Source organism: Triturus cristatus, chromosome 7, assembly GCF_964204655.1.
Source record: "Triturus cristatus chromosome 7, aTriCri1.1, whole genome shotgun sequence".
Lineage (NCBI taxonomy): Eukaryota > Metazoa > Chordata > Amphibia > Caudata > Salamandridae > Triturus > Triturus cristatus.
This window is the reverse complement of record NC_140590.1, coordinates 1,475,258,569-1,475,274,757: the sequence shown is the minus strand read 5'-3', so window position 1 is coordinate 1,475,274,757 and position 16,189 is coordinate 1,475,258,569.

Genomic DNA, 16,189 nt, shown 5'->3' with positions numbered 1-16,189 from the left:
GTGACCAAAATTGGCATTTTTTGCAGACTTTTTCTCCTACTCAGAAACTTCTATTTCGACCAATTTCAGGCATTAAAATGACTCTAAACACACTTATATTAGTTCCAAAAGTAATAATTCACATACAATAGTCATTTTCTGTCAAAAAATTAAATATTAAAAATGTACCATTTTTGACCATCTGGAGAAAGTTCGACAGGTCACGGGTCATCGTTTTTCATCAGAAAATAGTTTTTTTGGACTGTAGAAAAATTGATTCAAAATGTCATTTGGATTGTGCCTCATGTTGAATAACTACTTTTTAAAGCCTCAATGTGATCAAAATTGGCATTTTTACAGACTTTTTCTCCTACTCAGAAACTTCTATTTCGACCAATTTCAGGCATTAAAATGACTCTAAACACACTTATTTTTGTTCCAAAAGTGATATTTCACATGCAAAAGTCATTTTGAGTCAAAAAATTAAATATTAAAAATTTACCATCTTTGACCATCTGGAGAAAGTTCGACAGGTCACGGGTCATCGTTTTCATCAGAAAATTGATTTTTTGGACTGTAGAAAAATTGATTCAAAATGTCATTTGGGTTGTGCCTCATGTTGAATAACTACTTATTGAAGCCTCAATGTGACCAAAATTGGCATTTTTACAGACATTTTCTCCTACTCAGAAACTTCTATTTCGACCAATTTCAGGCATTAAAATGGCTCTAAACACACTTATTATTGTTCCAAAAGTGATATTTCACATGCAAAAGTCATTTTGAGTCAAAAAATTAAATATTAAAAAATTACCATTTTTGACGATCTGAAGAAAGTTCGACAGGTCACGGGTCATCGTCTTTCATCAGAAAATTGATTTTTTGGACTGTAGAAAAATTGATTCAAAATGTCATTTGGATGGTGCCTCATGTTGAATAACTACTTTTTAAAGCCTCAATGTGTCCAAAATTGCCATTTTTCAGACTTTTTCTCCTACTCAGAAGCTTCTATTTTGACCAATTTCAGGCATTAAAATGACTCTAAACACACTTATTTCAGTTCCAAAAGTGATAATTCACATGCAATAGTCATTTACAGTCAAGAAATTAAATATTAAAAAATTACCATTTTTGACGATCTGAAGAAAGTTCGACAGGTCACGGGTCATCGTTTTTCATCAGAAAATTGATTTTTTGGACTGTAGAAAAATTGATTCAAAATGTCATTTGGATTGTGCCTCATGTTGAATAAGTACTTTTTAAAGCCTCAATGTGACCAAAATTGCCATTTTTACAGACTTTTTCTCCTTCTCAGAAGCTTCTATTTTGACCAATTTCAGGCATTAAAATGACTCTAAACACACTTATATTAGTTCCAAAAGTGATAATTCACATGCAATAGTCATTTACTGTCAAAAAATTAAATATTAAAAAATTACCATTTTTGACTATCTGGAGAAAGTTCGACAGGTCACGGGTCATCGTTTTTCATCAGAAAATTGATTTTTTGGACTGTAGAAAAATTGATTCAAAATGTCATTTGGATTGTGCCTCATGTTGAATAACTACTTTTTAAAGCCTCAATGTGACCAAAATTGGCATTTTTACATGACATTTTCTCCTACTCAGAAACTTCTATTTCGACCAATTTCAGGGATTAAAATGACTCTAAACACACTTATTTTTGTTCCAAAAGTGATATTTCACATGTAAAAGTCATTTTGAGTCAAAAAATTAAATAATAAAAAATTACAATTTTTGACCATCTGGAGAAAGTTCGACATCTTTATAACTACTTTTTAAAGCCTCATTGTGACCAAAATTGCCATTTTTACAGACTTTTTCTCCTTCTCAGAAGCTTCTATTTTGACCAATTTCAGGCATTAAAATGACTCTAAACACACTTATATTAGTTCCAAAAGTGATAATTCACATGCAATAGTCATTTATTGTCAAAAAATTAAATATTAAAAAAATTACCATTTTTGACCATCTGGAGAAAGTTCGACAGGTCACGGGTCATCGTTTTTCATCAGAAAATTGATTTTTTTGGACTGTAGAAAAATTGATTCAAAATGTCATTTGGATTGTGCCTCATGTTGAATAACTACTTTTTAAAGCCTCAATGTGACCAAAATTGGCATTTTTACAGACTTTTTCTCCTACTCAGAAACTTCTATTTAGACCAATTTCAGGCATTAAAATGACTCTAAACACACTTATTTTTGTTCCAAAAGTGATATTTCACATGCAAAAGTTATTTTGAGTCAAAAAATTAAATATTAAAAATTTACCATTTTTGACCATCTGGAGAAAGTTCGACAGGTCACGGGTCATCGTTTTTCATCAGAAAATTGATTTTTTGGACTGTAGAAAAATTGATTCAGAATGTCATTTGGATTGTGCCTCATGTTGAATAACTACTTTTTAAAGCCTCAATGTGACCAAAATTGGCATTTTTTGCAGACTTTTCCTACTACTCAGAAGCCTCTATTTCAACCAATTTCAGGCATTAAAATGACTCTAAACACACTTGTATTAGTTCCAAAAGTAATAATTCACATACAATAGTCATTTTCTGTCAAAAAATTAAATAATAAAAAATTACTATTTTTGACCATCTGGAGAAAGTTAGACTGGTCACGGGTCATCGTTTTTCATCAGAAAATAGTTTTTTTGGACTGTAGAAAAATTGATTCAAAATGTCATTTGGATTGTGCCTCATGTTGAATAACTACTTTTTAAAGCCTCAATGTGATCAAAATTGGCATTTTTACAGACTTTTTCTCCTACTCAGAAACTTCTATTTCGACCAATTTCAGGCATTAAAATGGCTCTAAACACACTTATTATTGTTCCAAAAGTGATATTTCACATGCAAAAGTCATTTTGAGTCAAAAAATTAAATATTAAAAAATTACCATTTTTGACGATCTGAAGAAAGTTCGACAGGTCACGGGTCATCGTCTTTCATCAGAAAATTGATTTTTTGGACTGTAGAAAAATTGATTCAAAATGTCATTTGGATGGTGCCTCATGTTGAATAACTACTTTTTAAAGCCTCAATGTGTCCAAAATTGCCATTTTTCAGACTTTTTCTCCTACTCAGAAGCTTCTATTTTGACCAATTTCAGGCATTAAAATGACTCTAAACACACTTATTTCAGTTCCAAAAGTGATAATTCACATGCAATAGTCATTTACAGTCAAGAAATTAAATATTAAAAAATTACCATTTTTGACGATCTGAAGAAAGTTCGACAGGTCACGGGTCATCGTTTTTCATCAGAAAATTGATTTTTTGGACTGTAGAAAAATTGATTCAAAATGTCATTTGGATTGTGCCTCATGTTGAATAAGTACTTTTTAAAGCCTCAATGTGACCAAAATTGCCATTTTTACAGACTTTTTCTCCTTCTCAGAAGCTTCTATTTTGACCAATTTCAGGCATTAAAATGACTCTAAACACACTTATATTAGTTCCAAAAGTGATAATTCACATGCAATAGTCATTTACTGTCAAAAAATTAAATATTAAAAAATTACCATTTTTGACTATCTGGAGAAAGTTCGACAGGTCACGGGTCATCGTTTTTCATCAGAAAATTGATTTTTTGGACTGTAGAAAAATTGATTCAAAATGTCATTTGGATTGTGCCTCATGTTGAATAACTACTTTTTAAAGCCTCAATGTGACCAAAATTGGCATTTTTACATGACATTTTCTCCTACTCAGAAACTTCTATTTCGACCAATTTCAGGGATTAAAATGACTCTAAACACACTTATTTTTGTTCCAAAAGTGATATTTCACATGTAAAAGTCATTTTGAGTCAAAAAATTAAATAATAAAAAATTACAATTTTTGACCATCTGGAGAAAGTTCGACATCTTTATAACTACTTTTTAAAGCCTCATTGTGACCAAAATTGCCATTTTTACAGACTTTTTCTCCTTCTCAGAAGCTTCTATTTTGACCAATTTCAGGCATTAAAATGACTCTAAACACACTTATATTAGTTCCAAAAGTGATAATTCACATGCAATAGTCATTTATTGTCAAAAAATTAAATATTAAAAAAATTACCATTTTTGACCATCTGGAGAAAGTTCGACAGGTCACGGGTCATCGTTTTTCATCAGAAAATTGATTTTTTTGGACTGTAGAAAAATTGATTCAAAATGTCATTTGGATTGTGCCTCATGTTGAATAACTCTTTTTAAAGCCTCAATGTGACCAAAATTGGCATTTTTACAGACTTTTTCTCCTACTCAGAAACTTCTATTTAGACCAATTTCAGGCATTAAAATGACTCTAAACACACTTATTTTTGTTCCAAAAGTGATATTTCACATGCAAAAGTTATTTTGAGTCAAAAAATTAAATATTAAAAATTTACCATTTTTGACCATCTGGAGAAAGTTCGACAGGTCACGGGTCATCGTTTTTCATCAGAAAATTGATTTTTTGGACTGTAGAAAAATTGATTCAAAATGTCATTTGGATTGTGCCTCATGTTGAATAACTACTTTTTAAAGCCTCAATGTGACCAAAATTGGCATTTTTTGCAGACTTTTTCTACTACTCAGAAGCCTCTATTTCAACCAATTTCAGGCATTAAAATGACTCTAAACACACTTATATTAGTTCCAAAAGTGATAATTCACATGCAATAGTCATTTACTGTCAAAAAATTAAATATTAAAAAATTACAATTTTTGACCATCTGGAGAAAGTTCGACAGGTCGGGTCATTGTTTTTCATCAAAAAATTGATTTTTTGGACTGTAGAAAAATTGATTCAGAATGTCATTTGGATTGTGCCTCATGTTGAATAACTACTTTTTAAAGCCTCAATGTGACCAAAATTGGCATTTTTTGCAGACTTTTCCTACTACTCAGAAGCCTCTATTTCAACCAATTTCAGGCATTAAAATGACTCTAAACACACTTGTATTAGTTCCAAAAGTAATAATTCACATACAATAGTCATTTTCTGTCAAAAAATTAAATAATAAAAAATTACTATTTTTGACCATCTGGAGAAAGTTAGACTGGTCACGGGTCATCGTTTTTCATCAGAAAATAGTTTTTTTGGACTGTAGAAAAATTGATTCAAAATGTCATTTGGATTGTGCCTCATGTTGAATAACTACTTTTTAAAGCCTCAATGTGATCAAAATTGGCATTTTTACAGACTTTTTCTCCTACTCAGAAACTTCTATTTCGACCAATTTCAGGCATTAAATTGACTCTAAACACACTTATTTCAGTTCCAAAAGTGATATTTCACATGCAAAAGTCATTTTGAGTCAAAAAATTTAATATTAAAAAATTACCATTTTTGACGATCTGAAGAAAGTTCGACAGGTCACGGGTCATCGTTTTTCATCAGAAAATTGATTTTTTGGACTGTAGAAAAATTGATTCAAAATGTCATTTGGATGGTGCCTCATGTTGAATAACTACTTTTTAAAGCCTCAATGTGACCAAAATTGCCATTTTTACAGACTTTTTCTCCTACTCAGAAGCTTCTATTTTGACCAATTTCAGGCATTAAAATGACTCTAAACACACTTACTTTCAGTTCCAAAAGTGATAATTCACATGCAAAAGTCATTTTGAGTTAAAAAATTAAATATTAAAAAATTACCATTTTTGACGATCTGAAGGAAGTTCGACAGGTCACGGGTCATCGTTTTTCATCAGAAAATTGATTTTTTGGACTGTAGAAAAATTGATTCAAAATGTCATTTGGATTGTGCCTCATGTTGAATAAGTACTTTTTACAGCCTCAATGTGACCAAAATTGGAATTTTTTGCAGACTTTTTCTACTACTCAGAAGCCTCTATTTCAACTAATTACAGGCATTAAAATGACTCTAAACACACTTATATTAGTTCCAAAAGTGATAATTCACATGCAATAGTCATTTACTGTCAAAAAATTAAATAATAAAAAATTACCATTTTTGACCATCTGGAGAAAGTTCGACAGGTCATGGGTCATTGTTTTTCATCAGAAAATTGATTTTTTGGACTGCAGAAAAATTGATTCAAAATGTCATTTGGATTGTGCCTCATGTTGAATAAGTACTTTTTAAAGCCTCAATGTGACCAAAATTGGCATTTTTTGCAGACTTTTTCTGCTACTCAGAAGCCTCTATTTCAACCAATTTCAGGCACTAAAATGACTCTAAACAGACTAATTTCAGTTCCAAAAATGATAATTCACAAGCAATAGTCATTTACAGTCAAGAAATTAAATATTAAAAAATTACCATTTTTGACGATCTGAAGAAAGTTCGACAGGTCACGGGTCATTGTTTTTCATCAGAAAATTGATTTTTTGGACTGTAGATAAATTGATTGAAAATGTCATTTGGATTGTGCCTCATGTTGAATAACTACTTTTTTAAGCCTCAATGTGACCAAAATTGGCATTTTTATAGACTTTTTCTCCTACTCAGAAGCTTCTATTTTGACCAATTTCAGGCATTAAAATGACTCTAAACACACTTATATTAGTTCCAAAATTGATATTTCACATGCAAAAGTAATTTACAGTCCAAAAACTTAAATATTAAAAAATTACAATTTTTGACCATCTGGAGAAAGTTCGACAGGTCACGGGTCATCGTTTTTCATCAGAAAATTGATTTTTTGGACTGTAGAAAAATTGATTCAAAATGTCATTTGGATTGTGCCTCATGTTGAATAACTACTTTTTAAAGCCTCAATGTGACCAAAATTGGCATTTTTACAGACATTTTCTCCTACTCAGAAACTTCTATTTCCACCAATTTCAGGGATTAAAATGACTCTAAACACACTTATTTTTGTTCCAAAAGTGATATTTCACATGCAAAAGTCATTTTGAGTCAAAAAATAAAAATTAAAAAATTACCATTTTTGACCATCTGGAGAAAGTTCGACATCTTTATAACTACTTTTTAAAGCCTCAATGTGACCAAAATTGCCATTTTTACAGACTTTTTCTCCTTCTCAGAAGCTTCTATTTTGACCAATTTCAGGCATTAAAATGACTCTAAACACACTTATATTAGTTCCAAAAGTGATAATTCACATGCAATAGTCATTTACTGTCAAAAAATTAAATATTAAAAAATTACCATTTTTGACTATCTGGAGAAAGTTCGACAGGTCACGGGTCATCGTTTTTCATCAGAAAATTGATTTTTTGGACTGTAGAAAAATTGATTCAAAATGTCATTTGGATTGTGCCTCATGTTGAATAACTACTTTTTAAAGCCTCAATGTGACCAAAATTGGCATTTTTACAGACATTTTCTCCTACTCAGAAACTTCTATTTCGACCAATTTCAGGGATTAAAATGACTCTAAACACACTTATTTTTGTTCCAAAAGTGATATTTCACATGTAAAAGTCATTTTGAGTCAAAAAATTAAATAATAAAAAATTACCATTTTTGACCATCTGGAGAAAGTTTGACATCTTTATAACTACTTTTTAAAGCCTCAATGTGACCAAAATTGCCATTTTTACAGACTTTTTCTCCTTCTCAGAAGCTTCTATTTTGACCAATTTCAGGCATTAAAATTACTCTAAACACACTTATATTAGTTCCAAAAGTGATAATTCACATGCAATAGTCATTTTCTGTCAAAAAATTAAATAATAAAAAATTACCATTTTTGACCATCTGGAGAAAGTTCGACAGGTCGGGTCATTGTTTTTCATCAGAAAATAGTTTTTTTGGACTGTAGAAAAATTGATTCAAAATGTCATTTGGATTGTGCCTCATGTTGAATAACTACTTTTTAAAGCCTCAATGTGACCAAAATTGGCATTTTTTGCAGACTTTTTCTCCTACTCAGAAACTTCTATTTCGACCAATTTCAGGCATTAAAATGACTCTAAACACACTTATATTAGTTCCAAAAGTAATAATTCACATACAATAGTCATTTTCTGTCAAAAAATTAAATATTAAAAATGTACAATTTTTGACCATCTGGAGAAAGTTCGACAGGTCACGGGTCATCGTTTTTCATCAGAAAATAGTTTTTTTGGACTGTAGAAAAATTGATTCAAAATGTCATTTGGATTGTGCCTCATGTTGAATAACTACTTTTTAAAGCCTCAATGTGATCAAAATTGGCATTTTTACAGACTTTTTCTCCTACTCAGAAACTTCTATTTCGACCAATTTCAGGCATTAAAATGACTCTAAACACACTTATTTTTGTTCCAAAAGTGATATTTCACATGCAAAAGTCATTTTGAGTCAAAAAATTAAATATTAAAAATTTACCATCTTTGACCATCTGGAGAAAGTTCGACAGGTCACGGGTCATCGTTTTCATCAGAAAATTGATTTTTTGGACTGTAGAAAAATTGATTCAAAATGTCATTTGGGTTGTGCCTCATGTTGAATAACTACTTATTGAAGCCTCAATGTGACCAAAATTGGCATTTTTACAGACATTTTCTCCTACTCAGAAACTTCTATTTCGACCAATTTCAGGCATTAAAATGGCTCTAAACACACTTATTATTGTTCCAAAAGTGATATTTCACATGCAAAAGTCATTTTGAGTCAAAAAATTAAATATTAAAAAATTACCATTTTTGACGATCTGAAGAAAGTTCGACAGGTCACGGGTCATCGTTTTTCATCAGAAAATTGATTTTTTGGACTGTAGAAAAATTGATTCAAAATGTCATTTGGATGGTGCCTCATGTTGAATAACTACTTTTTAAAGCCTCAATGTGTCCAAAATTGCCATTTTTCAGACTTTTTCTCCTACTCAGAAGCTTCTATTTTGACCAATTTCAGGCATTAAAATGACTCTAAACACACTTATTTCAGTTCCAAAAGTGATAATTCACATGCAATAGTCATTTACAGTCAAGAAATTAAATATTAAAAAATTACCATTTTTGACGATCTGAAGAAAGTTCGACAGGTCACGGGTCATCGTTTTTCATCAGAAAATTGATTTTTTGGACTGTAGAAAAATTGATTCAAAATGTCATTTGGATTGTGCCTCATGTTGAATAAGTACTTTTTAAAGCCTCAATGTGACCAAAATTGCCATTTTTACAGACTTTTTCTCCTTCTCAGAAGCTTCTATTTTGACCAATTTCAGGCATTAAAATGACTCTAAACACACTTATATTAGTTCCAAAAGTGATAATTCACATGCAATAGTCATTTACTGTCAAAAAATTAAATATTAAAAAATTACCATTTTTGACTATCTGGAGAAAGTTAGACAGGTCACGGGTCATCGTTTTTCATCAGAAAATTGATTTTTTGGACTGTAGAAAAATTGATTCAAAATGTCATTTGGATTGTGCCTCATGTTGAATAACTTCTTTTTAAAGCCTCAATGTGACCAAAATTGGCATTTTTACATGACATTTTCTCCTACTCAGAAACTTCTATTTCGACCAATTTCAGGGATTAAAATGACTCTAAACACACTTATTTTTGTTCCAAAAGTGATATTTCACATGCAAAAGTCATTTTGAGTCAAAAAATTAAAAATTAAAAAATTACCATTTTTGACCATCTGGAGAAAGTTTGACATCTTTATAACTACTTTTTAAAGCCTCAATGTGACCAAAATTGACATTTTTACAGACTTTTTCTCCTTCTCAGAAGCTTCTATTTTGACCAATTTCAGGCATTAAAATGACTCTAAACACACTTATATTAGTTCCAAAAGTGATAATTCACATGCAATAGTCATTTACTGTCAAAAAATTAAATATTAAAAAATTACCATTTTTGACCATCTGGAGAAAGTTCGACAGGTCACGGGTCAGCGTTTTTCATCAGAAAATTGATTTTTTGGACTGTAGAAAAATTGATTCAAAATGTCATTTGGATTGTGCCTCATGTTGAATAACTACTTTTTAAAGCCTCAATGTCACCAAAATTGGCATTTTTACAGACTTTTTCTCCTACTCAGAAACTTCTATTTCGACCAATTTCAGGGATTAAAATGACTCTAAACACACTTATTTTTGTTCCAAAAGTGATATTTCACATGTAAAAGTCATTTTGAGTCAAAAAATTAAATAATAAAAAAATTACAATTTTTGACCATCTGGAGAAAGTTCGACATCTTTATAACTACTTTTTAAAGCCTCATTGTGACCAAAATTGCCATTTTTACAGACTTTTTCTCCTTCTCAGAAGCTTCTATTTTGACCAATTTCAGGCATTAAAATGACTCTAAACACACTTATATTAGTTCCAAAAGTGATAATTCACATGCAATAGTCATTTACTGTCAAAAAATTAAATATTAAAAAATTACCATTTTTGACTATCTGGAGAAAGTTCGACAGGTCACGGGTCATCGTTTTTCATCAGAAAATTGATTTTTTGACTGTAGAAAAATTGATTCAGAATGTCATTTGGATTGTGCCTCATGTTGAATAACTACTTTTTAAATCCTCAATGTGACCAAAATTGGCATTTTTACAGACATTTTCTCCTACTCAGAAACTTCTATTTCGACCAATTTCAGGGATTAAAATGACTCTAAACACACTTATTTTTGTTCCAAAAGTGATATTTCACATGCAAAAGTCATTTTGAGTCAAAAAATTAAATATTAAAAATGTACCATCTTTGACCATCTGGAGAAAGTTCGACAGGTCACGGGTCATCGTTTTCATCAGAAAATTGATTTTTTGGACTGTAGAAAAATTGATTCAAAATGTCATTTGGGTTGTGCCTCATGTTGAATAACTACTTATTGATGCCTCAATGTGACCAAAATTGGCATTTTTATAGACATTTTCTCCTACTCAGAAACTTCTATTTCGACCAATTTCAGGCATTAAAATGTCTCTAAACACACTTATTATTGTTCCAAAAGTGATATTTCACATGCAAAAGTCATTTTGAGTCAAAAAATTAAATATTAAAAAATTACCATTTTTGACGATCTGAAGAAAGTTCGACAGGTCATCGTTTTTCATCAGAAAATTGATTTTTTGGACTGTAGAAAAATTGATTCAAAATGTAATTTGGATTGTGCCTCATGTTGAATAAGTACTTTTTAAAGCCTCAATGTGACCAAAATTGGCATTTTTTGCAGACTTTTTCTACTACTCAGAAGCCTCTATTTCAACCAATTTCAGGCACTAAAATGACTCTAAACACACTTATTTCAGTTCCAAAAGTGATAGTTCACAAGCAATAGTCATTTACAGTCAAGAAATTAAATATTAAAAAATTACCATTTTTGACGATCTGAAGAAAGTTCGACAGGTCACGGGTCATTGTTTTTCATCAGAAAATTGATTTTTTGGACTGTAGAAAAATTGATTCAAAATGTCATTTGGATTGTGCCTCATGTTGAGTAACTACTTTTTAAAGCCTCAATGTGACCAAAATTGCCATTTTTACAGACTTTTTCTCCTTCTCAGAAGCTTCTATTTTGACCAATTTCAGGCATTAAAATGACTCTAAACACACTTATATTAGTTCCAAAAGTGATAATTCACATGCAATAGTCATTTACTGTCAAAAAATTAAATATTAAAAAATTACCATTTTTGACTATCTGGAGAAAGTTCGACAGGTCACGGGTCATCGTTTTTCATCAGAAAATTGATTTTTTGGACTGTAGAAAAATTGATTCAAAATGTCATTTGGATTGTGCCTCATGTTGAATAACTACTTTTTAAAGCCTCAATGTGACCAAAATTGGCATTTTTACAGACATTTTCTCGTACTCAGAAACTTCTATTTCGACCAATTTCAGGGATTAAAATGACTCTAAACACACTTATTTTTGTTCCAAAAGTGATATTTCACATGTAAAAGTCATTTTGAGTCAAAAAATTAAATAATAAAAAATTACCATTTTTGACCATCTGGAGAAAGTTTGACATCTTTATAACTACTTTTTAAAGCCTCAATGTGACCAAAATTGCCATTTTTACAGACTTTTTCTCCTTCTCAGAAGCTTCTATTTTGACCAATTTCAGGCATTAAAATTACTCTAAACACACTTATATTAGGTCCAAAAGTGATAATTCACATGCAATAATCATTTACTGTCAAAAAATTAAATATTAAAAAATTACCATTTTTGACCATCTGGAGAAAGTTCGACAGGTCGGGTCATTGTTTTTCATCAAAAAATTGATTTTTTGGACTGTAGAAAAATTGATTCAAAATGTAATTTGGATTGTGCCTCATGTTGAATAAGTACTTTTTAAAGCCTCAATGTGACCAAAATTGGCATTTTTTGCAGACTTTTTCTACTACTCAGAAGCCTCTATTTCAACCAATTTCAGGCACTAAAATGACTCTAAACACACTTATTTCAGTTCCAAAAGTGATAATTCACAAGCAATAGTCATTTACAGTCAAGAAATTAAATATTAAAAAATTACTATTTTTGACGATCTGAAGAAAGTTCGACAGGTCACGGGTCATAGTTTTTCATCAGAAAATTGATTTTTTGGACTGTAGAAAAATTGATTCAAAATGTCATTTGGATTGTGCCTCATGTTGAACAACTACTTTTTAAAGCCTCAATGTGACCAAAATTGGCATTTTTACAGACATTTTCTCCTACTCAGAAACTTCTATTTCGACCAATTTCAGGCATTAAAATGTCTCTAAACACACTTATTATTGTTCCAAAAGTGATATTTCACATGCAAAAGTCATTTTGAGTCAAAAAATTAAATATTAAAAAATTACCATTTTTGACGATCTGAAGAAAGTTCGACAGGTCACGGGTCATCGTTTTTCATCAGAAAATTGATTTTTTGGACTGTAGAAAAATTGATTCAAAATGTAATTTGGATTGTGCCTCATGTTGAATAAGTACTTTTTAAAGCCTCAATGTGACCAAAATTGGCATTTTTTGCAGACTTTTTCTACTACTCAGAAGCCTCTATTTCAACCAATTTCAGGCACTAAAATGACTCTAAACACACTTATTTCAGTTCCAAAAGTGATAGTTCACAAGCAATAGTCATTTACAGTCAAGAAATTAAATATTAAAAAATTACCATTTTTGACGATCTGAAGAAAGTTCGACAGGTCACGGGTCATTGTTTTTCATCAGAAAATTGATTTTTTGGACTGTAGAAAAATTGATTCAAAATGTCATTTGGATTGTGCCTCATGTTGAGTAACTACTTTTTAAAGCCTCAATGTGACCAAAATTGCCATTTTTACAGAGTTTTTCTCCTTCTCAGAAGCTTCTATTTTGACCAATTTCAGGCATTAAAATGACTCTAAACACAATTATATTAGTTCCAAAAGTGATAATTCACATGCAATAGTCATTTACTGTCAAAAAATTAAATATTAAAAAATTACCATTTTTGACTATCTGGAGAAAGTTCGACAGGTCACGGGTCATCGTTTTTCATCAGAAAATTGATTTTTTGGACTGTAGAAAAATTGATTCAAAATGTCATTTGGATTGTGCCTCATGTTGAATAACTACTTTTTAAAGCCTCAATGTGACCAAAATTGGCATTTTTACAGACATTTTCTCCTACTCAGAAACTTCTATTTCGACCAATTTCAGGGATTAAAATGACTCTAAACACACTTATTTTTGTTCCAAAAGTGATATTTCACATGTAAAAGTCATTTTGAGTCAAAAAATTAAATAATAAAAAATTACCATTTTTGACCATCTGGAGAAAGTTTGACATCTTTATAACTACTTTTTAAAGCCTCAATGTGACCAAAATTGCCATTTTTACAGACTTTTTCTCCTTCTCAGAAGCTTCTATTTTGACCAATTTCAGGCATTAAAATTACTCTAAACACACTTATATTAGTTCCAAAAGTGATAATTCACATGCAATAGTCATTTTCTGTCAAAAAATTAAATAATAAAAAATTACCATTTTTGACCATCTGGAGAAAGTTCGACAGGTCGGGTCATTGTTTTTCATCAGAAAATAGTTTTTTTGGACTGTAGAAAAATTGATTCAAAATGTCATTTGGATTGTGCCTCATGTTGAATAACTACTTTTTAAAGCCTCAATGTGACCAAAATTGGCATTTTTTGCAGACTTTTTCTCCTACTCAGAAACTTCTATTTCGACCAATTTCAGGCATTAAAATGACTCTAAACACACTTATATTAGTTCCAAAAGTAATAATTCACATACAATAGTCATTTTCTGTCAAAAAATTAAATATTAAAAATGTACCATTTTTGACCATCTGGAGAAAGTTCGACAGGTCACGGGTCATCGTTTTTCATCAGAAAATAGTTTTTTTGGACTGTAGAAAAATTGATTCAAAATGTCATTTGGATTGTGCCTCATGTTGAATAACTACTTTTTAAAGCCTCAATGTGATCAAAATTGGCATTTTTACAGACTTTTTCTCCTACTCAGAAACTTCTATTTCGACCAATTTCAGGCATTAAAATGACTCTAAACACACTTATTTTTGTTCCAAAAGTGATATTTCACATGCAAAAGTCATTTTGAGTCAAAAAATTAAATATTAAAAATTTACCATCTTTGACCATCTGGAGAAAGTTCGACAGGTCACGGGTCATCGTTTTCATCAGAAAATTGATTTTTTGGACTGTAGAAAAATTGATTCAAAATGTCATTTGGGTTGTGCCTCATGTTGAATAACTACTTATTGAAGCCTCAATGTGACCAAAATTGGCATTTTTACAGACATTTTCTCCTACTCAGAAACTTCTATTTCGACCAATTTCAGGCATTAAAATGGCTCTAAACACACTTATTATTGTTCCAAAAGTGATATTTCACATGCAAAAGTCATTTTGAGTCAAAAAATTAAATATTAAAAAATTACCATTTTTGACGATCTGAAGAAAGTTCGACAGGTCACGGGTCATCGTCTTTCATCAGAAAATTGATTTTTTGGACTGTAGAAAAATTGATTCAAAATGTCATTTGGATGGTGCCTCATGTTGAATAACTACTTTTTAAAGCCTCAATGTGTCCAAAATTGCCATTTTTCAGACTTTTTCTCCTACTCAGAAGCTTCTATTTTGACCAATTTCAGGCATTAAAATGACTCTAAACACACTTATTTCAGTTCCAAAAGTGATAATTCACATGCAATAGTCATTTACAGTCAAGAAATTAAATATTAAAAAATTACCATTTTTGACGATCTGAAGAAAGTTCGACAGGTCACGGGTCATCGTTTTTCATCAGAAAATTGATTTTTTGGACTGTAGAAAAATTGATTCAAAATGTCATTTGGATTGTGCCTCATGTTGAATAAGTACTTTTTAAAGCCTCAATGTGACCAAAATTGCCATTTTTACAGACTTTTTCTCCTTCTCAGAAGCTTCTATTTTGACCAATTTCAGGCATTAAAATGACTCTAAACACACTTATATTAGTTCCAAAAGTGATAATTCACATGCAATAGTCATTTACTGTCAAAAAATTAAATATTAAAAAATTACCATTTTTGACTATCTGGAGAAAGTTCGACAGGTCACGGGTCATCGTTTTTCATCAGAAAATTGATTTTTTGGACTGTAGAAAAATTGATTCAAAATGTCATTTGGATTGTGCCTCATGTTGAATAACTACTTTTTAAAGCCTCAATGTGACCAAAATTGGCATTTTTACATGACATTTTCTCCTACTCAGAAACTTCTATTTCGACCAATTTCAGGGATTAAAATGACTCTAAACACACTTATTTTTGTTCCAAAAGTGATATTTCACATGTAAAAGTCATTTTGAGTCAAAAAATTAAATAATAAAAAATTACAATTTTTGACCATCTGGAGAAAGTTCGACATCTTTATAACTACTTTTTAAAGCCTCATTGTGACCAAAATTGCCATTTTTACAGACTTTTTCTCCTTCTCAGAAGCTTCTATTTTGACCAATTTCAGGCATTAAAATGACTCTAAACACACTTATATTAGTTCCAAAAGTGATAATTCACATGCAATAGTCATTTATTGTCAAAAAATTAAATATTAAAAAAATTACCATTTTTGACCATCTGGAGAAAGTTCGACAGGTCACGGGTCATCGTTTTTCATCAGAAAATTGATTTTTTTGGACTGTAGAAAAATTGATTCAAAATGTCATTTGGATTGTGCCTCATGTTGAATAACTACTTTTTAAAGCCTCAATGTGACCAAAATTGGCATTTTTACAGACTTTTTCTCCTACTCAGAAACTTCTATTTAGACCAATTTCAGGCAT